Source organism: Chiloscyllium punctatum, chromosome 39, assembly GCF_047496795.1.
Source record: "Chiloscyllium punctatum isolate Juve2018m chromosome 39, sChiPun1.3, whole genome shotgun sequence".
Classification (NCBI taxonomy): domain Eukaryota; kingdom Metazoa; phylum Chordata; class Chondrichthyes; order Orectolobiformes; family Hemiscylliidae; genus Chiloscyllium; species Chiloscyllium punctatum.
This window is the reverse complement of record NC_092777.1, coordinates 32,471,142-32,497,777: the sequence shown is the minus strand read 5'-3', so window position 1 is coordinate 32,497,777 and position 26,636 is coordinate 32,471,142. Positions and strand designations below refer to the sequence as shown.

Sequence of the window (26,636 nt, the reverse complement as noted above, 5' to 3'; positions counted from 1 at the left end):
TGACCAGATCTTTCAGAAGTAAAATTTGCACATAAAGAGTTTAAAATTCATTTCTACAAATGGCAACGGAAGTTTGATCAATTGCGAATTTTAAATACGAGATTTTTTTTGTTACCTAAAGATATTAAGAGATGACATTGACATGGAATTAGGTCACAAGTTTGTCATAATCTCACTGACTGGTGAAACAGGCTTGAGGGGCTAATTTGCCCACATTCCTATATTCCTATGAGTGAACAAATTATTAAATAACTGCCTGCGTAAGTAACTTAATGAAGGACAGATCGAATGACTGACTGAACAAATGAATTATTGATTTAAGTAATGATTGATTTAATAAATGATTGAATGACTGAAGGATTGACTGAGAGAATGAGTAAATAAATTAATGAATGATTGAATTAATAATTGAATAAGGAAATGAAGGAGGACCCCTATTGTGGTTTTGAAAGGAGGGAAGGTTAACAGTAGAATGGTATAAAATAGAATAAAAATATTTGAGGCCTCTACCATTATGCTGGAAGGGGGATCCTTGGTTGAGGAAAAAAGGAAGATATATTGTAAGTGACAGTATTGTCTGAACAGATGTGCTAGAGATAAAGAATAATGGAATAATGTCCTTACAGAAGGTGATTAATGAGAAAATATCATTGTTTGGCAATTGCAAAGTACAATTTGATAGCCTATTCCCATAAATTGAGACTGAGAAGGAAAGAGGTGAAAGTAGCCAAGATTGGAAATTAGAAGTAAAGACAATGACAGGTGGGAAAGTAAGGGAAACAATGGTGTAATAGTACTTACATTGGACGAGTAATCCAGAGGCACAAAAGCTGATGATGGAGATCTGAATTAAAAATAGAAAGTTCTGGAGAGTCTCAACAGGTTTGACATATCTGTGAAAGAGAATCAGGATTAATATTTCAAATCTGACCTGACTCTTCTTTGGAATAGAGTTAGTAATTTAGAAGCCTACACTAATACTGAGGACGGTTTCACACAAAACTGTCCTCTTAAATCTAAATCCATAAGATATAAGATTAGTGTAGGCCATTCAGCCCCTCAAGTGCTCTGCCATTCCATATAATCATGGCTGAGGTAATAAAGCTCAGCTCCACTTTCCTACCTTTCCCCCATATTCCTTGGTTCCCTTACTGATTAAAAAAAAGTTTGTCTATGTCAGTCTTGAATATAATTAATGACCCAGTCTCAACAGTGCTCTGTTGTAAAGAACTCCATAGGTCTACCATCCTCGGTAGAAATTTCTCCTCATCTCTGTTTTAAGTGTGCAATCCCTTATTCTGAGATTATGCCTTATTGTTCTGGACTCTCTTTGGGGGTGAAAAACAACCTTTCTGCATTTAGCTTGTCAAGTCCCCTAAAAATCTTGTATCTTTCAATAAGGTCACTTTTGTTTTGTAAATTTCAATGAGTACAGACCCAATCTACTCAATCTTTCCTCATAAAACAGCTTTTCCATGCTTGGTATTAACCTAGTGAACCAATTCTACATTTACACCTAATGAAAATTCCTCATAGTCTTTCAAACCACTACAGAAAAGGCATAAGTTTAGGGTGAGTGGGGAAATACTTAAAAGGGACCTAAGGGGCAGCTTTTTCACACAGAGGGTGGTGCGTGTTTGGAATGAGCTGCCAGAAGAAGTGGTGGAGCCTGGTACAATTACAACATTTAAAAAGCATCTGGATGGGCAAATGAATAGGAAGGGTTTAGATGGATATAGGCTAAGTGCTGGCAAATAGGACTAGATTAATTTAGGATACCTGGTTGACATGGACGAGTTAGACTGAAGGGTCTATTTCCATGCTGTACATCTCTATGATTCTGTGGCCATAATGGTTCAAGAAGGCAGCTCCCTTGCCACCTCTTAGAGGGCAATTAAGAACAGGCAACAAATGCTGGACTTTCCAGTGACACCCAATTTCCATGCAAGAATATTCTTAAAAATAGGAAGTGACATTAATACTGTCCAAAAAAGAGATCTGAATAATACTGACAAAAAGAATAGTCCAAATGTCCCACAAAATGATAGACATAATTTGGATTCAGTATGTGGATCCAGCTCCTAGCAGCACCTTTCATTTGGAGGGAATGAATGTAATCGAGAGAGATATTGTTCAGAAAGAAAACAAATTCACCCAGACAGGTGATAGCGGTGGATAGGAACAGTCTGGACCTCTGATCAAGGGGAAGTTTGAGAGCCCTCAGACCTTCTGGTGAGAGATGAAGCTGTTGAGGGATTTTCACCAAGAGGAGATGGTTAGGATCAGGAGAGTGGAAACCACTGAAGTAACAGAGATTTCAGAGTAGTCATAGATGTCGGTAAGAGATAAAATTAATAGAGTTCAGATCAGAAGAAAATAGCTGAATACGGGTAGGAACAGGCTAAAACAGTGGGACAATCAGGGCTGTCCTGTTTGTGAATTTTGGGAAGGAGGCAGAAGTGTGATGTATAACATTTGAGCACTCTGAGATTGGAGACCTTGGAATAAAGAACTTCAGAGGAGATGAGGTTAGTATTGGTTCTGAATAGAATAGCTTGATGTTTTTGGGTGGAGTCATCATCCAGGGAAGTTGGGTGGAAGTGTCAGAGAATTAGGGTTCAGCCTTTGCTTGGTGAGATCAGTACTTCCAACAAAAAATGTCACCTCTATTGTTGGCAGGTTTGATGTTGTTCGTGTTAGACCACAGAGGATAGAATCTTACAAATTGCGGAAGCTGAGTAGAATAAATGAGGGGAATAGAAAAATTGAAAAAGTCATTTTCACGCCACCATTCTCAATTAAAATGGTAGGAGATCAAAGGGAATGATCAACATATGGGAAAATACTAGGGAAGAGTAAAAAAAAGGTCTTTTGAGAAGGAAGAATACTCATGACCAAAGAAGTTGAAGCAGAGATAAAGGTAAAGGGAAAGCTCAGCTCAAAGGTCATTGAGAAGGTTATAAGATAATGAAACTGAGTACCATGTGGGACAACTCTTCATCTACCCCAACAGCTCATCCCTTTCCTGTTGCACGTTTCTGTGCAAGAAGCAATGTTGCAATACCTCCCTTTATCTCCTTCCTTCTCACTATCCTAGGCCCCAAACTGTCCTTTCAAATGAAGATGATTTATCTGCATTTCTTTCAATTTCATATATTTTTACAATGAGATCTCTTCTACACTGGGAACACCCATCCTAAACTGCGTGACCAGCTGTGGAATGTCTCCATTCACTGCACATGCCTTACCCATCGCATCCAGTCACCTCTCATCTGAATGCTCAACCTTATTCTGACTCTGACCTATTTGTCCTCAGCCTGTTGGAATGTTCCAATGAACCTCAATGTGTTCTTAAGGAAACACACCTCACCTTTTGACAGGGCGTTATCCAGTCTTCTGGAGTTAATATTGACTTATTGTGGATCATAACCTCAGCCCTATTTTGTTTTTTTTTTGCCGTTTAGGTTTTTTTTGTAGTTTCTGCTTAATCCATTTAATGTTCTCCTACATGGCTGATATTAAACTTACTATTCAAACTTCATCCCCACAAAACGATCCTTTCCTTGCTCCACCTTCATGTATTAAAATCTATGGCATGTCTAAATTTTCTTATTTCTGATGGAAAGTCACAACGCTGAAATGTTGGGTGGAATCTGTATAAAACTTATGATAATGGTAAATGAGGTGGCGATGGTAGGGTTAGATGAGAGGGCATTTAATTGGACAGGAAGCAAAAATCAGCTTCCTGAAAGTGGAATGAAATTACTGTATTAAGTTGGAGGTGATTAGCATGTCATGTGTGCTAATTAAAATGCAACATCACCAGAATTAAGTGTCTTTTCAAATTAAGTATTCAACAAATGAGCCTTCAGGTTCATGACAGCTTAAACATGACGTGCAGCAAGTGCTGCAGACTTCCTGGTGGATTTGCATGGTGTAAGAGCTGCTTTTTGTATGATGAGCTGTGATAAATACTGGAGAGGAGACGTTGACGCATTGCAATTGGATAGTGGCAGTGAAATGGGAACAGGATATGGCTGTGAGAGGCAGGGAAGGAGGGAGGGGGCAGCCCCACAAAGTCGCATTGGGTCGAGAGTGGAAGCTGGACTGTGCAGGGTAGTGCAGTATCAAGAATAGTAGACAATGCATGATTTTGGGTCAAGGTTTATACAGGAAAGGTCAATGGTAAAATAGGCAACAGAGGGAAGAATGAGGATCATTGAAGGTCAAGGATGATATATGGCAAATTGAGGGTACTGAGGCAGTTCCAGTGTTTGGCAGAAACCAGAGCATCAGAAACCATATTGAGTCAAGGTAATGGAGAATAGGTTAACTGACATCAAAATCTATGCAATATTGAGAGGGTGAGGATGATGGAGGGAGGTTCAAAGGTGTCTGAGAGAGAGTGCAGAGTGATGGCTTCTACTTCTCGGTTCACTGCAGAAGAGCCCATGGACATGGCTGCACCTTAGCAAATAGCTGAAGGAAGAGTTGTTCATGGTGTAAGTAGGTATGAGGTAGAGACTATGATGGGTCTGATCCCATGTAAAGAAGACCATGATGGTCAATATTTCTCAAGGCAAGAAAGAAGGCCAATTACTACCATCCCTGCCAAAACATCCCCTGTTCCCAGGGAGCCTGGAGAAGAACTTGCAGTGAGGCATCACTGAACTACAGGATCATTTGTTGTCTTTGCTCAGGCATTTGTCCACTTGTGCCTAGGGTGACATTAGGTTCAGTTCACAAACTTCCTCTCAGACCCAATGCCAATGCAGGGAATGAATGCCTGCCAGGTGCTTTTTAAGTATGATGCCTGACCTTTGACCCTGTGTGGTAATAGTGGAGTGGAATAGTGAGTGGTAATGTGGATTTTTTGCTAATCCCTGCTGCATGATTGGCTGGGCTTCACTCACATGAGTCACTGGTTCTGGAAATCAAGATGGCGGCAGTAACAGAGCTGCATGTGAGCTCATTCGCTCCTGCATGTTTTCTTTTCTTTCTTTTTACTTCTACTCTTTTGCTTTTTGTTTTTTTTTTCTTTTCTTTGGAGCCTTTTGCGGCAGGTTAGTCGGTGAAATTGGTGTGGCAGCCAGAGTGGACCTTACGCAGATTGGCAGCTTCCCCCGACAATTGGAAGTGTAAGTGGATGCAGTTCCTCAAGGTGACTCAAGGCGGTGGTAGTGGCAGCAGGGCCATTGTCCTGGTGCTTGGGGCCAGCAGTGGCAACAAAGCTCCTCCGGTGATCTGAGGCAGCAGTGGACTTTTCAAGATGGTGGCTCCGGTAAGGCGGCATCTCGGAGGAGGACAGCCGTAGCGGGACTCTTGGCAGTGGCAGCCTGGTCTGGCAGCGGAGCCAGGGACTTCCTAGTTGCAGTATACCCAGAGCGTGGACTCCTGGTTGTGGGAAGAGTGTGTGTTCAGCATGGCACCTAGCATCGGTGGCGGCATTGGCGAGGTGATCTCAGTGGCGAAGAGATGGCATCTAAAGAGTGGCACCTCCTAGGTTGATGGGTGCAGTGCAGGTGGCAGCGAGGTGGGGAGGAGGGGAGGTGACAAGGTGTAATTGGTGACCCAACTCCAGATTCTCTTTCAGATATATCTTTTATCCTTTGTTTTCTTAAACTATTCAAAATGGCGCCAGCTTGTGGCAACTATTAAATCTTTTCACTGTTTTTAGTGTATTATTCACTGTAAAATGCAAGCGAAAATAAATAAATCATAAACCATCATGAGATTCCTGACTGACACATTCTCGCACATAGCTAGCCAACACAAATACAAGTGAAAATGCCACACACTTCCAATCTTATTATTGACACCCTCATTACGATGGAAATATTCCAACTGTTAACTCTTTTTCTCTCTCCAAAGATGTTGCTAGACTTGTTGAAATTGTCAGCATTTTCTATTTTTACTTCAGATACCCAACAATTACAGTACTTTTATTTTTGTCTTGAGACACTGCCGCCAATATTGGGAAAGAAAGAAACAGTATTAGTGGTGTGAATACCACCTGAACCAGGCTAGGATCAAAGTCCTATTGGAATGGATACATTGTGATCACAAACTTACTTTAACATAATATATGGTGCGGTGAGCTGTGGTGGAAAAGGTAGCATAAGCACTTGTTGAATACAAAGCAAAGGGGAATACAGCAAGAGTATCAGTCAAAATCTGTACTTTAGGGATCACAGCTAAATGAAAAATTAAAAGTAGTAAAGTAATTAACCATTACAGAGAAATTAGAAACTTGTGAGCAAAATATTAAAATAGAAAGACAGATTAAGGTGTGTGACCCAAATACACATCATTTACATAAGTGCTGGAGTTAAAGGGGCAAATTTAATGAACTATCGGCATAAGTTCAACTTGGAAGCGATATCATGAGAGCCAAGAAAGAGACATGAATGCGAGAGCGACCAAAATTACAACTGAATCAGAACTAAATGTACCTCATTATAATGTTGTCAAGGCAGACCACAAAATGTTAGTGTGGAAATGGATAAACTTTGTGTTTAAGGGTGAAATCACTTCAATGATAAGAGAAGAAAGAGCAGAAGGTAAGCAGGCATAGAGACTTTATGTTAAGTATTAAAGAATAGAAAAAGATATAAGATTGTAGTAGGAGCTCTGACTAGGTCTTCAGATCATACCTGTGAGAAGGCAAATGATGTAGAAGCAGATATTAGGTAAGCATGTAACAAAGGTAGAGTTGCTTAAATGGGGTAGTATATCTTTCTAACAGAGTTGGCTGAGATAGACTAATGCATGTCAGACCATTAGTGAATTCCTGAACAACTTTCTGAAATAATGACCCAGATATTCCAAAAGGCAGCAATTATCATTAGATTACCACTCCACTCCAAATTCTCTCAACTCAATGTTCCATATTTCTTTCAGGACTTTCTTATCACTGTATTTCCAGAAATGCAGAATGCAATGTCCTTCAGGGAAGTTCATTGATGTGGAGTAGAGCCAGAGGAAGAAATATGCACCATAATCCTGTCAAATGGTAAAGGTCTGGTTTGAATGTAATTGAATAACTAAGTGAATGAGTAGTTAGATGGGATAGTGGGTAGTAAAGTTTATAGTAGATAGGGTAGTTAGGTGGATTCTAGGGTAGTCATGTCAGGAAATAGTTATAGGGTAAAGGGAATAGTCTGGTTGCGAGGAGATAATCAGGTCAAGTTGCGTGTTGTAGGTGGGATGTGTCAGAGGATAGTTAGGAAATGGGGGCAATGTAGAGTCAGGGGGTAATCATTTGGAGGTTTGGGGATGATTGGAAATTAATTGTGTAGATATGCAGAGGTTAGATTAGATTTTAATCAAACATTTTCTATATAACCATCAAGGTACATTAATAAGAGTAGTCTGGAAGTCTCTAATGCTAACTTTAAATTACAGTCAGGAACATTTGCAGATGCAGAGGAGCAGGGAAATTGCCCATCTGAAGTTGAAACTTTGCAGTAATTCCCTAGTAGGTCTGCACCTAAGAACTTCTATTGGACATCTCCAGTCCCTAGCAATTCAGGGACTGGAAGATTTGGCATATAGGTCCTAGAACTAACAAGAGAGCAGGTCACATTAGTTTTAGTAATGAGTGTAAGCCAGACCTAATCAATGAACATTAATAACATACATGATGTTGAGAGTGGTACATTGTTATGGATAGAGGATTGGCTAATTAACAGAAAATAGTCAGGTTAGCAAACTGTTGAGTGTTACAAGGTTTCATCTATTCATGATCTATGTTAATGACTTAGATGAAGGGATCAATTATATTCTAGCCAGATCTGCTTATGATACAAAAGTCTGACAGGCAATCAGGTTGTGATGAGGATATAAAGAGTCTGCAAAATGATAAAGTAAATATGCAAAACATTGACAGATGGAGACATAGTTACTGATTTTTAAAGAATGTTGAAAAATTGCTTAGTCAAAGCCTAATAGTTACTCATGTAATTTCTACCTTGTGGATTAACTGCAATATAAAAGAAAATTAAAATAAATTCCAGAGTGCTGTGGCATACCTTTTTTGGATTGGTCCCAGAAAAAGTGAATATTTGTAATATTTTGAAAGGACAAGCAGCTTTTTGGGGAAGTAAAAGATAGAACAAAGTTTATTGTATAAGTCTTTGAGATGTAGAATTATGTTACTAGTGCTTGCTTTGTTTCATGATACATTATACATACAAAAAATATTTTATTTTAAAAATAGTGAAATAGTCAGGCTGGTTAATTGGTGAGTGTTTGGATTTTTAAAGAACATTAATGATCCCTAACAAGATTGTAACACAATGAGGAGAAGAATAATTGTGAAGCAAGGTGAGAAGGGTATGAGAAGGGAATTATAGTCTAACATCTATCATTGTTAAGTTACTAGAGTCCATATTAAGTATAGAGTGACTGAACTAATTGAATTTTTTTCAGCTGATGAGACAGCCAGCATAGGTTTGTAAAGAGTAGGTCAAGCCTGACAAATCTGATTGAATGTTATTGAAAAGATGCCTGAAGTAGCAGACAAAGGAATGTTCAGAGAAATTATATAAATGTACTTCTAGAACACAACGTTGGCAGAGGTCATTCGCTTTGAAGCTAACAAGGATAAAATGTATGCTTTGTGAACAGCATTTAGAAAAATTAAGACAGGGAAGTTCCAAAGAGACCTGGAGTTCTAGGTAAATGGATAATAAATATGTCGTAAATGGATACAGAAAATAATTGAAAAGACTGATGGAAGTCTCAATTTTTTTCAAAGTTCCTGGCTTCACGCCTGAAAGAGCACATACTGGCTTTGGAGAACATGCCGTATAGACTTACCAGCATGATACTGCACTCCAAAGGAGATAAATCACAGGGATATTTTCCACAAACTACAAAATATATTCCCTGGAATTTAAAAGGGTGGCTTTATTGAAATGTTCAAGGCTTTCAATACAAAGTATGTAGGTGATAGACAGGAAGAGGAGGAGATAGACAAAAGTTATCTTCACTGGTTTGGGAGTCCAGTACTAAGGGGCAGAGTCTAAAATCAGGAAACACCTATTATACCCAAAAGGTGATTAATTTCTGGTACTCTGTTCTGCAAATGGCAGTTGATGTTAGATCAATTGTGACTTTTTAACCTGAGGTGAATTTTGGTGATCAAAATATTATGCGATGTTGGGCAAAGCTGAAGTTAGATTGCAGATCGACCACAATCTTGTTGAAGGGTGGAATAGTACCGAGGGGCTGAATGGCCCAATCACTTTTCTCATGTTCTCACAGAGAGGGTGTGTACAGTGGATTTGATTAGAGACACAGTTTACAGGAGACACAGGCGACTGTTATGGTAGCAGAGATATATCATAGGGGTCTAAAGAGAGAGGCGCCTGGGAGTGGAGAGAGTACGGGTACAGAGATGGTGGGCAGATGAATTATTAAAGATGATGCAGGGGGTTTGGGTGAGGGAAGAGGGATATCATCGGATAATGCAAAGAGTAAGAAGACTGAGTGAGGAAAACAATCACTGGGGGAAGAGAAAAAGGTGAAAAATAATCGACCCAATTCTTAATTTTTTGATTCTTTGTCGAAGGGTTAACTGTTTTGAACTTGAAAGGTTCTTTGCTGCGTCCTGTTTAGGGCAGTCATTTCTTTGTGCGGAATGGGAGATGAGCCGTGAATGTAGCTGTCCAGTGTTCTGAATCTTTTCACTATCTTGCCTTGATTCGGAATGCCTGTCAGCTGAAGTGTATTTTGTGTTGGCTCTCCTCCGCCGGAACATTTCTTTTCTTTGCTCTTTCTCACCCCCCCGCTCCCCCAAAGAGGACAGTGTTCCAGAGCCCGTCCCCGCGTCCCGACTGTTAATTCCAGAGTCTGTTTGAGACTCGGCGTTTGTGACTGGAGGGGAGCGCTTTGTTAAACTGAGAATGGGATTAGTGAGAAGTGACTGGAGGGCTCAGGACTGGACGCTGGGGAACAGGGACTGAAGGGAGACGCAGGACTCTGATGGGGTGGCGGGGGAGGTTCGAGGCTGGAGTCTGGGGATTAGAGACTTGAGATTTGGGGATTCGGAGCTGGAGAGGTGAGGCTGGGTGCGCTGATGCTGGAGACTGAGAGTTGGGTGCTGGACTCGCTAAGGTCAATAGTCTCGGCTCCTCGGTAATCGCATCGAAACAGAACAACCGGTTGAACTTGAACGTTTCCACGGACTCCGGAGACCAAAGGAGCCGATCCGCGCTGGATTGCAAGGTGGGTTCACCATATTCTCTGTGACATTCTTACACTGGGACCTTTGTGTTAGAGAGCTGCTTGATTGGGACTAGAGTTTGTTATTCAGCACCGATTGAAATCCCAGCCACGTCTGACCCTCGCCCATCACTTAGTCATCCAGGAAGCTATGTTCAGGAGCAATATTGAGGGATTGGAGTTGGGGGATGGTGGATTGTTGACTACAAGAAATGATGTGATTAAATAAAGTGTTTATAGAGGGCGGGTATACGGGTCTATTGAGGGTTGGTACAGGTGTTTTGGAGATGGCAAATTGAGTACAATGTGGAGGAATGTGAAGTTATTTATTTTGTTGGTAAGAACAGAGAAGCAGATTTTAAAAATATATTACATTACATGTAAACATTAATAATCAAAGAAGGAACGTAGAAAGTTAGCATTCAAGGACAGCAAACAATTAGAAAAGGTAAATGGCATGCTGGCGTTGATTGCGTGGGATTGGAGTATCAAATAAATATGTTTTATTTTAACTGTATGGGGCTTCAGTGAGACCATATCTGGAACACTGTGTGATATTTTGATCTCCATATTTAAGAATACATAGAGCTGCTTTGAAGGCAGTGCAGGGAAGCTTGCTAAATTGGACCCTGGGATGAACAGCTTGTTCAATTATGAGAGGCTGAATAAATTGGGCCTATACAGTTGGGAGTTTAAAAGAATGAGAGGTGGTCTCATTGAGACATACAAGATTTTTGAAGGGGCTTGATGAGTAAATACTGAGAGATTATTCAGGAAATCTAAATCATAAGGGTACAGCCTAGGAATAAGGGGGCGATTTATTTAAAACTGAGGTGAGAAGATATTACTCAAAGGGTTGTGAATTCTATATTCCAGAGGATTGTAGATGCTCTTTTATTGAGCATATTTAAAGCTGGAATTAACGCATTGAAAGGAAATCAGGAGTTGACAGAAAAGTGAAAATGAAGCCCAAGATCAGCCACAATCATGTTGCATGGATGGGCCATATGGTTGACACCTGCTTCTATTTCTTGTGTTTTTGTGTGAAGTATTGGTTCAGAAAGTAGATACAGAGTATTGGTTCAGATTATACAGAGAAAGATTGAAAATATGCACAATGGTCTTAAATGTGTTCTCATCAGGTTCATCCAAAAGGTTTACATGACCTCTTTGCTTTTCGATTCTATTCTAGGAGTGAACTGAAGTGCTTTATTAGTTTTGTTAATTCCCTTACTAGGCTGCCTAGCTATGTTTCTAGTGATTGGTGAATCTGCACACCCAATTTTTTTGTTTCATAATCCCAGAAGGACATAATATTTCAAAGAGCCTTGCAGATGCAAAACCTAACAATTATTGAAATTATTTTATCAATTTCTGCAAGATTATTTGTATGTGTATTGAATTTACTGTCATCCACAAATTCTGAAATTGTATTTGAACATTTTGCATTTTGCATTTGAAGATTTGTGCATTTGAATCCCTAGGGCATTTTGGTCCTGTTGCTTTTTACTATTCAGTATGTCTAGTCTCTACTTATTCTTCCTCTCCACTGTATTACTTCATATTTCTCACCAATAAATTGCCATTGGCGTTTCTCTGTTCACTGCTCCTGAAGTCACTTTAATCAACTTCATAAAAAACATGCTGTCTATTGTTGTCCTGCCTAAAATGTTGATACTTTGTCCATTTTAACCAGGCTATTTTTATATTTCACAAACAATAATCACAGCCTAGATTCATGGGGAAATTTCCATTTATGTCCCTTCAATCTGAAAACTACGTATCTGACTATAGCCACCTTCTGTTCTTTTAATTCACCTCCTATTCATGTGGTGACATTCCTTTTAATACATTAATAAATTGATCAACACAATTCTCAGGTGGCATCTAATAAAATGCCTGTAGAAATTCATTCCATCCACTGCATTGCCTGCATTTTCTCATTAATGTACTGTTATTTCCTCAAGGTACACTTAAAATTGTCAGACTTGACTTCCTATTCATAAATCAATGCAAATTATTCTTAATTATCTTGGGTCAAAACAAAAGTAAATTATCCTATATTATGACCCCTAGAAGCTTTTGAATGTCAGGATGATTGATCTATAGTTACCCGGGTTATCAATTTTTCCTTTTGTTACTGCAACACGTAACTGAAACACTCTCTACTTGTGGCACATTTTTTATATTCCAGGAAGAGTAATGCTGCTACTGCTTCTCAAATATTTTTTTATCATATGCCCCTCTGTCTTGCTGTTGTCTGAAGGTTAATGTCATCCTCAATAACATTAGCTTGCACTTCTATTTAGGATTAGAAGAGCGTACAAGTGGTGCAGGTGGCTAAAACAGGCAAACAGCAGGAAAACAGGAATGATTGGACTTGGATGATAAGGAGGTAGGGTTCAGGAATGCAAGGCAGATGAATATAGTTTAAGAGTGTATTGACAGAAATATGAGGAGCATGGTAGATAGAATTGGTGAACAGAAGGCTTAAATAGCATGAGTGATTGTGAAATAATTGCAATATTAGAGACACAGCTTAAACAAGGAAGGGTTTAGAATTTACTAAAGTATGCAATAAATACAAATGACAAAAAATAATAAACATGTAATGTATTTAGGACAGATAAGAAAGGAAAAGAAGGAAAGGAAAGGAGAGGCAGATATGACCGAATTGTTTATATTCACTCACGGGATGTGAGTGTCAATGGCTGGGCTAGTATTTATTGCCTGTCCCTTGTGACATTTAAGGAAGTTATAGTGACCTGCTTTCTTGAACTGCTGAAGTCCATTTGATGTAGGTACACCTGCAATGTTGTTAAGGGAGACAGTTCCAGGATTTTGAGCCAGCAACACTGAAGGAATGACATGTATTTCCAAGCCAGGATGGTAAGTGGCTTGGGGATGGATAGCTTGCATTTGATTATCCCATGTGTCTGCTGCCCTTATCCTTCTCGAAGGTAGAGGTCATGTGTTTAGAAGGTGCTGTCTATGGAGCCTTAATGAATTTCCACACTGCATCTTGTAGATATCACACAGTTCTGTGTGTGTCAGTAGTGGAGGGATTGGATGTTTGTTGATGTGGTGCCAATCAGTCTACTTTATCCTGAATTGTGTCAGATTTCTCGAGTGTTATTGGAGCTGCACTTATCCAGGCAAGTGGGTGTATTTCATCACATTCCTGACTTATGCCTTATAGATGATAGACAAGTTTTGGGGAGTCAGGAGATGAGATAATCATTGCATGCTTCCTAGCCTCTGACCTTCTCTTGCAGTCACAGTACTTATATAGCTAGTCTAGTTCAGTTTCACATCAATGGTAACCCCTGGGATATTGATGGTGGGCTTTCAGTGATGGTGATACCGTTGCATGTCAAGGGGTGAATGTTATATTCTCTCTTGTTGGAAATGGTCATTGTCTGGCCCTTGTGTGGCACGAATGTTACTCTATACTTGTCAGTCCAAACTTGAATATTGTCCAGGTTTGATGTTTTTGGTGTGGATTGCTTTGTATTTGAGGAGTTGTGAATGGTGCTAAATATTATGCAATCATTGATGAACACCCCCACTTCTGACCTTTATGATGGAGGGATCTGATCTCCACCTGCTCAGATACATTCTTGCAGTCAGACTCACTTTAAACCCAAAAAAAACAATTAAATTTTCCTCCAGCTATAAGCTGTGACTTTTAATTGATAAATCAGAGAGATTTTATAAGTCACCCAGCCACTCTGAGCCTCTTGCAAAACCTCAGGAAGGATTCAGAAAAGGGAAGTTAGGAATAAAATTTTGGATCAGTAAGAATCAACACAACAGAATTTGTGGACAAAGACTACTTGATTGTCTTTCCAGTTTTTCCTTGGCTGTTTGATCGGTTGTATGTATGCATGTATGTATTTAAAGGTGAGTCAATAAGGGCATTATAGATTTAATGAGTAATGTCATTTGCTGACCATTTATAATTGTTTACCTGTAATTGGTTTCCAATTACGATCAATTGTTAAGCACAGAAACTTGCTCTAAGTTTTCTATATGAGTCTGACATTTGGGTAAATTGGGGAATTCTATGTACTTAATTTAAAATCTTTTGTGACAACAAGATTAGATGGGGTTAATCTCAAGTACATGACCTCAGTGAGTCATGACTATATCAAATGTAGATGATTCACTGGGCAAAAATGTGGCTTTAGTAAGGACCCAAAGGAAAATCTTCACAAAGGATGTGAGTTGTGTGAAGGTTATACTAAAAGGGAAGATAAACAAGATAATAATAAATTGGTAAGAAATACAAAAAGGGATAGCATTATTAAAAGTTGTTAAACCACTTGGTACTGTGAAATGCATTCCAAGTTGCTTAAAAAAGCACAAGTTGAAATAGCATAAGTATTAATCACAATCCTTCAGTCCTCTGAAATAGTAGTAGTCATGCCTGAGAACCAGAGTGTTGTTTATTCATGACATTGGTCAACAACCAGGAGAGAGAGAAACCAGTAAAATACAGGGTGGTTAGCCTAACATCAATACTGGTGAAGTTGTTGGAAAAGATTGTCACAGATAATATAAAGTATCATTCACAAAGGCATAGTTTAGTCAAGGTGAGTTAGATGGATTTGTTAAAGGTAAGTTGTATTCAACTAACTTGATTGAATTATTTGAGGTAACAGAAGAGACAGATCAAGGTGCTGCAATAGATGTATATATGGACTGTAAGAAGACATGTGACAAAATGTTTCACAGAAAGCTTTTTAGAAAGTGAGAAATCCATAGTATAAAGGGATTAGTGTTAGTTAAGACTCCAGATTAAATCAGTGACAGAAGCTATTGGCTGGGAGCTGAACAAATTTAAGTTTAGTGAAAAAACAGTGATACTTCACAAGGGTTTATTTAATACATGTTCATTCATAGGAATGTGTGCATTGCTGGCTACACCAGCATTTATTACCAATTCCTAAGTGCCCTTGAAGGTATATTTTAGGTCCAAAACTCTTTACAATTTTTATGAACAACATACATTCAGGTGTAGGGAATAAAAACAGAAAATTCTGAAAATACTCAGTAGGTCTGGCAGCATCTCATAAAAGAAAAACGAAGTTTAACGTTTCAGGTGACTTACTTTTGTGCCTGTTGAGTGTTTCCAACTGTTTCCATTTATAATCAGATTTCTCGCACCGCAGAATTTTACTTTATATCAGACAAAGGGAGCAGCACAATAAAGCTTGCAGGTGATACAAAACTTGGCAAAATACTTCATAGTTATAAGGAAAGTTGCAGGCTCCCGGATGACATACACAGTTGTGATGTGAGGTACATACATTCATGTCTTTAGTTGCTTTCAAACGCTATTACTCAACAGGAATTGATGTACTGTGCACACAACTTGTATTCAGTGCACAAGAGCAGCATCAATATTAGATGCATATACTTAGGTTCCTATTTAACTCTACACGGCTACAGCCTTATCTTCAAATAAAGAACTCACATTATTGTTTCACCAACTCTTGTTGGTAAATTTAACCTAAGGGAAGATTGTAACATGGGAGCAGTATGGTTTTGAAGCTTCAACTGAAGTACCTGGATTCAACCCTCAACCCTTCATGCACAGTCAGAGATAAGACCTGGAGTGAAAATTAAACAACATGGAAGCTTTACTATATGGAAGGGATTCTGGATTTATGTAGTAATCCTATGTTCTGTACCTTCATTCTGAGACATATTGCACTTCACAGCCATCTAACACCAGTTTCTGGAAAGATTGTTTAAATTTAGGAGCACTTAATAAGTCTACCTGTTACAAAGCTTAAGCAAGGACAGAAACCATTACTGCTATCACTATCGCTATATGAAGTCTGGGGATGTTAAAATACTGCAAGCTGGGGTGGAAAGAATAATTCATTTGGTAAAAGCTCAGAGCAGCATGAAGTAGTATGTAAAAGAAAATCTCACTGTTTTGGTATACTTTAGAAATCTGCAGTTCCTATTCATGCTTAAATCAGTGCTTTGAGACCAGGGGGAAAAAAAATCAAAAAGAGCTCAACAGTGCCACAATTGCAATCAAACAATAATCCATGAATTAAAGCAAACCTGCTAGTGCTAGAAGTCCGAAACAAACACAAAATGCTGGTGAAACTCAACAGGTCTTGCAGCATCTACAGAGAGAGAACACAGTCAATGGCACTGCAACTCAGAGCAACAGTAAGCTTACGAGAAAGAAAGAGTCCCTGAACAATCTTTCAAATACCAGATGGCATTAAAACTCCTGCAAGTAAGCCACAAAATATTAACATTTCCAACATTCAATAGAAGGGCAGAGTACTTCCTATCTGAACTTAATCGTTCCAACAATGTATAGACCTGTGTATTCTGGACCTTAATATTTCCAGGCCAGATATACAAGCATTAAAATTAAAATTGCAATAGGAAATGAAGGACTCCACAGACTAAAGATTTTAAGGCTGTCCAGATGACCATCTCAAAACACACAAAATAAGGACAACCCTTGAGGATCAGTTATGAGTGAAACTTGACTTCAGAACACACCTCCTGGAATTCTTTTTTTTAAGCAAAACCTGACAACAACTATTAATTAAGTCATAATTAGATGGAGAGAGGGCCAAGATTGTGGTTTAATAGTGGTGGAGTTAGCTGATTGAATAACTGAGCTTGTGATAACATTTACATTAACAGACCATTCCAAAAATATATTTTGGACCAACGCAAAGGTTACACCATGTAAAAATTACAACAAAGTGGATAGAAGTACAAAGTTATACTAATGGTTATACATAGCATAGAGGCTGCATGTAATTTACCCACCATCACGACAATAGTCAATAGAAGTGAGAGGGGTAAGCAGTACGGATTATGCAGTCTCTTCCATGTACCTGGAAATTGCCGAGTTTTTAACTGCTGTATGCAAGGCAGATGGTAATTGGAAGTGTCAAGGCTCAAACAAGTACTTCAACCTTGTGAGAAACCACAATCAAAAGCAAGACAGGTAAAACATCCTAAACAAACAACACCATATGCCAAGCAGCATCAAGACAAGATCCACAAAATGTCCAGCCAAGCTGTAGAGTCAGATGATGAGAATGACCAGTATATTGATATACAAAATAAACAGACCTTTAACATGGTCAGCATCAAAGGGTATTTTGGCAGTGTGGCATCAACCGAAGCCTTTGTCACTGTCAGAGAATATCAGTGCAAGTGCAATCATCCTTGCAAATGGTCCACTGAGATAAATGTATCCATTAATATGGCAAGCTATGCTTCAAAAACCAGTGTCAAGTTCGCCAGCAATTCCATCTCTGGGATCCATTGCAAAACCTCATCCTGGTCACCTCAGATATTTTATACAGTGAATACGACAGGTCCAGTGCTTGCAGGCCTGCCAGTTTTCATGGATGTGTGCTTGGTCACCATTCACGGTATCATTCCTACAAGGATCGGTACTGGATTCACTACTTTTCATCATTTACATAAATGATTTGTATATGAACATAGGAGGTATTGTTAGTAAGTTTGCAGATGCCACCAAAATTGGAGGTGTAGTGGACAGCGAAGAAGGTTACCTCAGATTACAATGGGATCTTGATCAGATGGGCCAATGGGCTGAGGAGTGGCAGATGCAGTTTAATTTAGATACATGTGAGGTGCTGCATTTTGGGAAAGCAAATCTTAGCAGGACTTATACACTTAATGGTAAGGTCCTAGGGAGTGTTGCTGAACAAAGAGACCTTGGTGTGCAGGTTCTTAGCTCCTTTAAAGTAGAGTCGCAGGTAGATAGGATAGTGAAGAAGGCGTTTGGTATGTTTTCCTTTATTGGTCAGTGCATTAAGTACAGGAGTTGGGAGGTCATGTTGCAGCTGTACAGGACATTGGTTAGGTCAGTTTTGGAATATTGCATGCAGTTCTGGTCTCCTTCCTATCGGAAGGATGTCGTGAAACTTGAAAGGATTCAGAAAAGATTTACAAGGATGCTGCCAGGGTTGGAAGATTTGAGCTATAGGGCGAGGCTGAACAGGCTGGGGCTGTTTTCCCTGAAGCGTCAGAGGCTGAGAGGTGACCTCACAGAGATTTATAAAAGCATGAGGGGCATGGATAGGGTAAATAGACAAAGTCTTTTGCTAGCATGGGAGAGTCCAGAATTAGAGGGCATAGGTTCAGGGTGAGAGGGGAAAGATATAAAATAGACCTAACAGAAAACGTTTTCACACAGAGGGTGGTACGTGTATGGAATGAGCTGCCAGAGGAAGTGGTGGAGGCTAGTACATTTCCAACTTTTAAAAGGCATCTGGATGGGTATATGAATAGGAATGGAGGGATATGGGCTGGGTGCTGACAGGTGGGACTAGATTAGTTTGGGATATCTGGTCGGCATAGACGAGTTGGAGTGCTCTACATCTCTATAACTCGATGATCATTAAGACAACAGCAAAACCCAGAAACCACAAGCAGCACCAGATGAACAGCTCATGTGTATACTGAGAGAAAATTACTGAACTTTGCCATGCAGATCATCAGCCAACGGACTACACAACACAGTCACAGCTGAATATGTGCATATCTTCTGAATTTCACTGCAGAATTACTATTTGGCAGACAAGTATCAGCAAATCTCCCAAGGTATTACCAGTTAAAACTCTCAGGAATACAAAATGCATCACTCAAAAACATGGGAAGATGAAAGAGCCCATGGCTGGGCTTGCAGGTAGTAAATTACCAACCTTGTACATGTAATAGAGAGATCGAGTGCAACATCCAACTGATGGTAAATGGAATCCAACAGAAATTATCAGCTCATGCCCAAAACAAGACCACATCAAGTATAAATACCAAATGACAATGCAGCAAAACAAATGCCAAATCAGAACAATAGTTCAACCAGAAACACTGAGCAGTCTGATTGTGACTGGAACATAGTTGAAAACGCAACGCAAAAGGGACACAACACAACCAGAGTTCTGAAAACATATAGCAGAATGCAGCAGAAATCACCGTAACAAGGTTTGGTCAGATCGGTAAAGCACTAAACCACCATTTCCAGAGACGTATTCATTGACTTTCATGCAGACACAAAGTTATGTTGTTTCTCTAAGAATAAACCTTTGGTTAGAAAAAAAGATGTTGTGATTTAAGGTACATGCACTTTTCAGGGATCTATATCTTAAAATACAGTCAATCACAAATACCTCAACAAGGCTGTGATGTATTCGTTTCATAATAGATTTAACCTACAAGCAGCACAATTACAAATCAGATGCAAATATTTAGCTTCCTAGTTAATGCCATCTGAATGTGATGTTATCTTCAAATAAAGAACCCAGCGCTGTTGAAAAGTCATCTAAACTCGAAATGTTAGTTTTCTCTCTCTCCATGGATGCTGCTTGACCCACCGTGATTACCAGCACTTTTCGTTTTCCGTTCAGATTCTAGCAGCTGCAGTAATTTGCTCCTAAAGAACCCATATTATTGCTTTACCAATGCTTATTATATCAGAGTTGAAAATGTGGTGCTGGAAAAGTACAGCAGGTCAGGCAGTATCCAAGGAGCAGGAGAATCAACATCTCAGGCGTAAGCCCTTCATCAGGAATGAAGCTTGTGGGGGGGAGTTGGGGGTGGAGCTTAGAGATAAATAGGATGGGGTGGGGTTGAGGGGAAAGGTCGTTGAGACGTTGAGAAAGCGATATGTAGATGAAGGTGAGGGAGAAGGTGATAGTTCGGAGAGGAGGGTGGAGAGGATAGATGGGAAAGGTGATGGACAGGTCAGGATGGTGGTGCCAAGTTGGACACTTGGGACTGGGATAAAGTGGGGGCAGGGGACATGAAGGAACTGTTGAAATCCACATTGATCCTGTGGTGGTTGCAGAGTCCCAAGGCAGAATATGAGGCGTTCTTCTTCCAGGCATCAGGTGGTAAGGATTTGGTGATGGAGGAGGCCCAGGACCTGCATCCCAAACCTTCAACTCGGCACCACCCTCCTGACCTGTCCACCACCTTTCCCACATATCCACTCCACCCTCCTCTCCAACCTATCACCTTCTCCCTCACCTTCATCTACCTATCGCTTTCTCAGCAATCTTCTCCATCAGCCCACCCTTTTCTGATTTATCTCTCAGCCTCCCGGCTCACAAGCCTCATTGCTGATAAAGGGCTTATGCCCAAAACATCAATTCTCCTGCTCTTCAGATGTTGGCTGACCTGCTGTGTTTTTCCAGCACCACACTCTCATTTCTGATGTCCAGCATCTGCAGCCCTCACTTTCTCCTTATCGTATCAGTGTAATGATAGTGGTAAAAATAGACTATCAATCTTTTCTCTTTTGAATTCCATCTCTGATTTATAATACTAGGGATGTCATAGATTATAATTGTTATAATGGTAATAAATTATTTCCTTAAAATGGCCCAGGTTGAACTAGCTTCATAAATAAACATAGATCAATCTGAACCAAAATTCACATCTTTATGAAACAGGAATAAAAAAAAAGGCCATCTCCCTCAAAAAGAGAAAAGGACAGCTCAAAGAGGCTGAAAAGGCCTCGGGTGATAGGGCCAGGAAGTGAAAAAGGCTCTGAAGCTCTTCAAGGTGGTAAAACCTGAGATTTAGGATGACTCAGTAGTGTCATCCAAATCAAACAGAGCTGAAGTCCAGTCAGCAGGTACAGAAAAGAATCTGAAGTTAGCCATAAAACGAAGCAAGAAAAATCCCAGGAAAAGTTACAAACAAAAATGGCACAGCAAAGCTGGTTGACAGATACTAACATGGTAAATTTATAAGGGGACCAGAGTTCTCAAGACAGGCCAGGAGAAAGTGAATATGAAACCTCATTTAGTGGAAGAGCTGCAGGGTAGAATGTAGAATCCACTTGAGGGCAGTATGTTTCAGGGGAAAGTTGAACAGGCAAGGGAAAAACCACTACCTACTAAAGAGAGAAAAGACAAAAAGGCCATATTTAACTCAATGTGACATCAATAAACCTGAGTAAAATTGGACTCAGTGGGAACCAGGTGACAAACACTGTTAGTTAAAGTCACACCTAGCACAAAAGAAGACAGTCGACATTGTTAGAGGTCAGTCATCTCAGCTCCAGGATAAATCTACAGGTGTTTCTCAGGGTAATGTCCTTGGCCCAATCATCTTCAGCTGTTTCATCAATAGCCTTCCATTCATCATGAGTTCAGAAGAAGGGATGTTTACTGATAATAGCACCGTGTCCAGCACTATTCATGATCCTTCAGATACTGAAGCAGTTCATACCTAAATGCAGCGAGACTTGGACAATATCCAGACATGGACTGACAATGACAAGTAATATTCATGTCACACAAGTGCCAGACAATGACCATCACCAATAGAGAGAATAATCATAGAATCCCTACAGTGTAGAAACAGGCCATTGGGCCTATCGAGTCCACACTGACTCTCCAAAGGGCATCTCACCCAGACCCATTCCCCTACCCTCTTCTTGTAACTCTGCATTTCCCTGCTTAAACCACATAGCCTGCAAATCCCTGGATACCATGGGCAATTTATTATGGACAACCCACCATACCTGCACACCTTTGGACTGTGGGAGGAAATCAGAGCATCCAGAGTAAACCCACGCAGTCACTGGGAGAGCGTGCAAAGTCCACACAGACAGTCGCCTGACGCTAGTATTGAGGCCAGGTTCCTTGTGCTGTGAGGCAGCAGTGCCAACCACCCTGGTACCCCGAATCCAACTATCCTTGAATATTCAGCGTCATTATCATTACTGAATCCTCCACTATCAGCAGCCTGGGAGTTACCGTTGACCAGAAACTGAGCTGGATTAGCCACACAAATACTGTGGTTACAAGAGCAGTACAGGAGCTAGGGATCTTGCAGCAGATAACTCACCTCTTGAATCCTAATCGGTGTCGCCATCCACAAAGTAGTGGTCAGGAGTGCAATGGAATACTGCCTACTTACCAGATGAGTGCAGCTTCGACAATTTTAATACCATCGAAAACAAAACAATCTACTTTCTTGGCACCACATCAACAAGAATTCAACCCCTCCACCACTGACACAGTAGCAGCAGTGTATACCATGTATATGATTCACTGCAGAAATTCACCATGGATCCAAACCTACAACTGCTACCAACTAGAAGAACAAGGGCAGCAGATACATGGGAACACCATCACTTGCAAGTTTCCTTCCAAGCCACACACCATCCTGATTTGGCGATATATCACTGTTCTTCTAATGTTATGGATCAAAACCTTGAAACTCCCTCCCTATAGATGTACATTTACCAAATGGACTGCAGTTGTTCAAGAAGGAAACTCACTATCATCTTTCCTATAAATGCTGGTTCAGCATGTGAAGCACGCATTCACTGGTGGATTCCCCAGGGGTACACCAGTGAAGTGAAATAACGTAGCCACTGGGAGACCAAAGAACAGAACCTAGTTTCAAACTGCAACCAGTCCAGTTGGGTTGTTGGAAAGTTCAAAGCAATTGAAGTGCAGGATTCAAGTCCTGAAATACCACGTACTGATCTCCTTGAAGGTAAATTTCTAAAAATGCCTGACACAAGTGTATGGATCATGGAACCAGGCAGTAACAGAATAAGGTTCAGAAAAGTCACATAAGTCAGGGAACAAATCCAACTACCATTCCTCAAGCAGGGTATTGAACTCAGTTTAGTACAATGAGAGTGAATAGAGAACATGTGTAGATTATCATCCCAATGTTTGTCTTGCTATTTCACATTTTGGCCTTCATAATGGAATCTCACATAAACAAAAAGGAGAAATCTTGTTAGAGTTTTTTTTTGTAGCAGGGAAGTGTTATGATTGTGGAAGAATAGACTATCAATTTTGACTTCCATCATCTTTTTTTTATACTTGGGGCATTGATGGACTCTGATGGTTTCTATAAATGGGAGGAAAAACAACCAACTTCAAATGGCCAGAGATTGAGCCAATTTCCTGAAACCATTATTAAACAAAAAGCACTCTGAACCGAAATCAATAACTTTATCGAATTGCATTAAAATTCATATCTGTATTTTATCTTTAATTGATACCATTATGGAATAGTTTCACATATTGACGGATTAAAAAATCTCATCTGCAAATTATTCAACTCGGAAAAACCATGAAGCCAGACATGGGAATACACAAACAACTGTATTTCAAGCAGCTGCTTTGACAGAGAACTGGAATCTCATTGTTTTTCCTTACATCTTCCAAGTCTCTCAGAACAAAATTCTCAGTGATAAAGCAAAGTGGTCATGTAGATATTTACAATATTCACTACTACAAAGAATACAAACATTGATTAAACAACCATGGATCTAGGTTAGAAACTAACATCCGCAGGACGCTAAGGACTTTTAGACTGCATATTCTTTTATCTTCTTTTATGAACTAGGCACCATTAGCTTTAAAAAAAGAACATTATATGGATATTTGTGTGTGTGAGTTTGGTGCTTCATCATTATTGTTTTCTTGGGGTTAGTAAGTAATAACATTCATCTTGGTTTTCCTCAAGGAAACCTTCTACTTGGTTCCTTATTTTTGATATAGATGAATCAGGGAACTATATTTTTCATTGCAGTGAGGTACAGTTGTGGGTTAAGAAAAAATAAATCTGTGTTTGGGACAAGTGAGGAGGTTATCGGGGAGGCAATTCATATTTTCTCACATGCTTGAAAAATACAGTACATTTACATTGAAAAGAGGAATGTAGCAGAGTATGGAATAGATAAAAATATTACAAATGGCATTCAATGCATTGGTGTGTGTTGTGAGGCCCTTTGGGCTGACTACCATGTAAAGACAGCATACATGTAGATTGTTAGAGTTCTCATGTATATATACCTTAAAGGTGGCGCAACACACTAATAAGATAGTTCATAAACACATGAATGAGCTGGTTTTAAACTAGCAGAATAGAATATCAAAGGCAAAGAGACCATGTCAGCACTTTGTAAGTCCTTGACTGAGTCTCAGCTAATGGTTTGCAGACAATTCTGGGCTCCACATTTTAGTAAATATTTTAAAGGGTAGAGAGCTAGAGTTCCCTCATTTCCTTTCAGGAAGAAAGTCTGTAGTCCCTACCAGTCTGCTCCAAACGCACTCACAGGAGTGCAATCGATTCTCTCCTGCTCTCTGAAATAATTCAGTAATCCACTCAATTGTATCAACCTACTAAAAGACAAAAGCATAATGTAATAAACTTAGAAAGCCCAACTGAAAAGAAAATAGTTAATTGTTGAACATCAAAATAGAGCTATTGTTCGTGGTGTACATATGCTAGTTCCAGGTCAAGAAAGACAGTCCTGTAGACACATCCCTCGGTCTGCTGTATTTCCCTTTTTTTTGTTTTTAACTATTATCTGCCACCAGCAAATCTCCCATGTTGTCTGTTAGATATTTACATGCAGAGGCTGTTATGAGTATGAATCTGCTTCATGTTTTCCTTTATGTATATGTCCGAAAGAGCTCTTAATGGTCTGCTGTTTTCTCTTTTATATTTGGAAGTACCCTTACAAAACAACCAAAGAGCTTTCCTACTATCAAATCACTATGAATTTCTTTTTCTAAAAATTATTACCCACCACCAGTGAATCACACATGCAGCCAATTAAATATTTCCATATCATGAGCATGGGTCTACTTTTTTTAGTTAACCCATTTCAAGATGTTATTACGTATCACATTGAACAGGTGGGATCTGAACCCAGCACTTCTAACTCAGAGGTAGGCACACAGCCACTGTGCCATAAGATACATAGGGTCTGCTTACTTTTTAAAACTTAATCATTTAAAGCCACCTTCCATTTGCTAGTACAGTTATTTTCTAATCATCCTGCTTAAAGATGTTACAATACATCTCCTGAGCAAGTGGGACTTTCACCTTGGTTTCCTGGCTGAGAGGTAGGGACACCACCACTGCTCCACAAGATGCTTTGGGTCTGCTTTACTGAAAATATATTTGCTAAGCAACCTGTTGAGAACTGTTATTACACATCTCTGGAGCAGATGGGACTTGAACCTGGGTCTGTTGGTTCAGAGGTAGGGAATACTACCACTACACCACAGAGCCCTTTTGGATCTGCTTTATCAAGGAAAATGTTGTTTTTATATCCAGAAGTGCTCTTACACCAAACTGAATATCTTTCCCACCACCAAATCACCATGACATTTTTCTTGTTTTTAAACTATTAACCACCACCAGTAAAGCACCCACTCTGCCAAATAGAAATTTACATGCAAGCCCATTATGGGTAACACAAACTATCTGGGTCTGCTTTATTAAATATTGCTTAAATCTTGACAAATTTTCACAGAAAGCCTACAGATTGTCACTATTTCAATCAACCTGTCCTGGCATGTTATTATATACTTTTGGAGTAAGTAGGACTTAAACCCAGGCCTCCAGGTCAAATCACTACCATTGTGCTACAAGGGCCCATCATTCTTCAAACATAGTCTCTGCTGTAGATATTTTTCAACCAACCTGTATGTATTGATAGTGTTAGATGTGTTATAGCTCACATCTAGAGCAGGTGGGATTTGTACCTGGGCCTTAGAACATAGAACAGTACAGCACAGGAAACTCCAACACCATGCCACAAGAGCCCTGGGTCTGCTTTATTTTTATTCCCGTTATCACACACAACTGAACGACTTTCCAACCATCAAATCACCATGGCACCTTTTGAATTACTAACCACCATCTGCAATCCTCTGTGTAACCAATTAAATATTTAAAAGCAAAGTCCATTAGGTGCAATGTGCACCATCAAAAGTGAAGTTGGGGAGGGGAGGGAGAGCAGGAAGGGGCTGAATCAAAATGGAGCTGGAGGAGGAAATAAAGCACTGGCTGTGCCCATCTCTCTCTAAAGGCATCAAGAACATTGATGAGCACTGCATACTTCCTCTCCAGTGACACCCAGGCATGAACATAATCTCAGAAGAGGGACAGACAGTCAGCAGATATTATCCCCCACAGCCTCCGCTGCGTGGACTGGGTCTGCTTTTTTTTCTTATATCCAGAGTGCTATCACAGACAACCAGACAGCTTTCCCACCATCAAAATCACTGTGACTCTTTTATTTTTTTCTCCATTTTAGACACTAACCATGATCAATAAACACCCGTGGAGCCAAGCATGTGTTCTGGGTCTGCTTTATTTTTATTTTTTCTTCCTTTGTATACCTAGAAGTACCAACACAGACAACTGAGCAACTTTCTCCCTAAATCCCTGTGACCCTTTTTTCTTTTTTTTTCCATAAATGACGACCCGCCACCAGTAAAACACCTGGATAGATAATTAGACATTTACAAGCAAAGCCTATTAAGGACAATGCAAACCATTAAAAGTGAGGTGGGGTGGGGAGAGTGGGAAGGGGCTAAACAAAATGGAGTTAG

General features: G+C 39.8%; 1 protein-coding gene across 1 annotated transcript in view; it reads left to right on the top strand.

Moving 5' to 3' along the window:
* The first annotated feature begins 9,842 nt into the window (after window positions 1–9,842).
* Window positions 9,843–26,636, top strand: part of LOC140463926 (glutamate receptor ionotropic, NMDA 2C-like) — a 129,681-nt gene continuing 112,887 nt past the window's right edge. The window contains exon 1 of the mRNA XM_072558405.1: window positions 9,843–10,230. The gene's annotated coding sequence lies outside the window, so the exon portion shown is untranslated. The remainder of the gene's footprint in view (window positions 10,231–26,636) is intronic.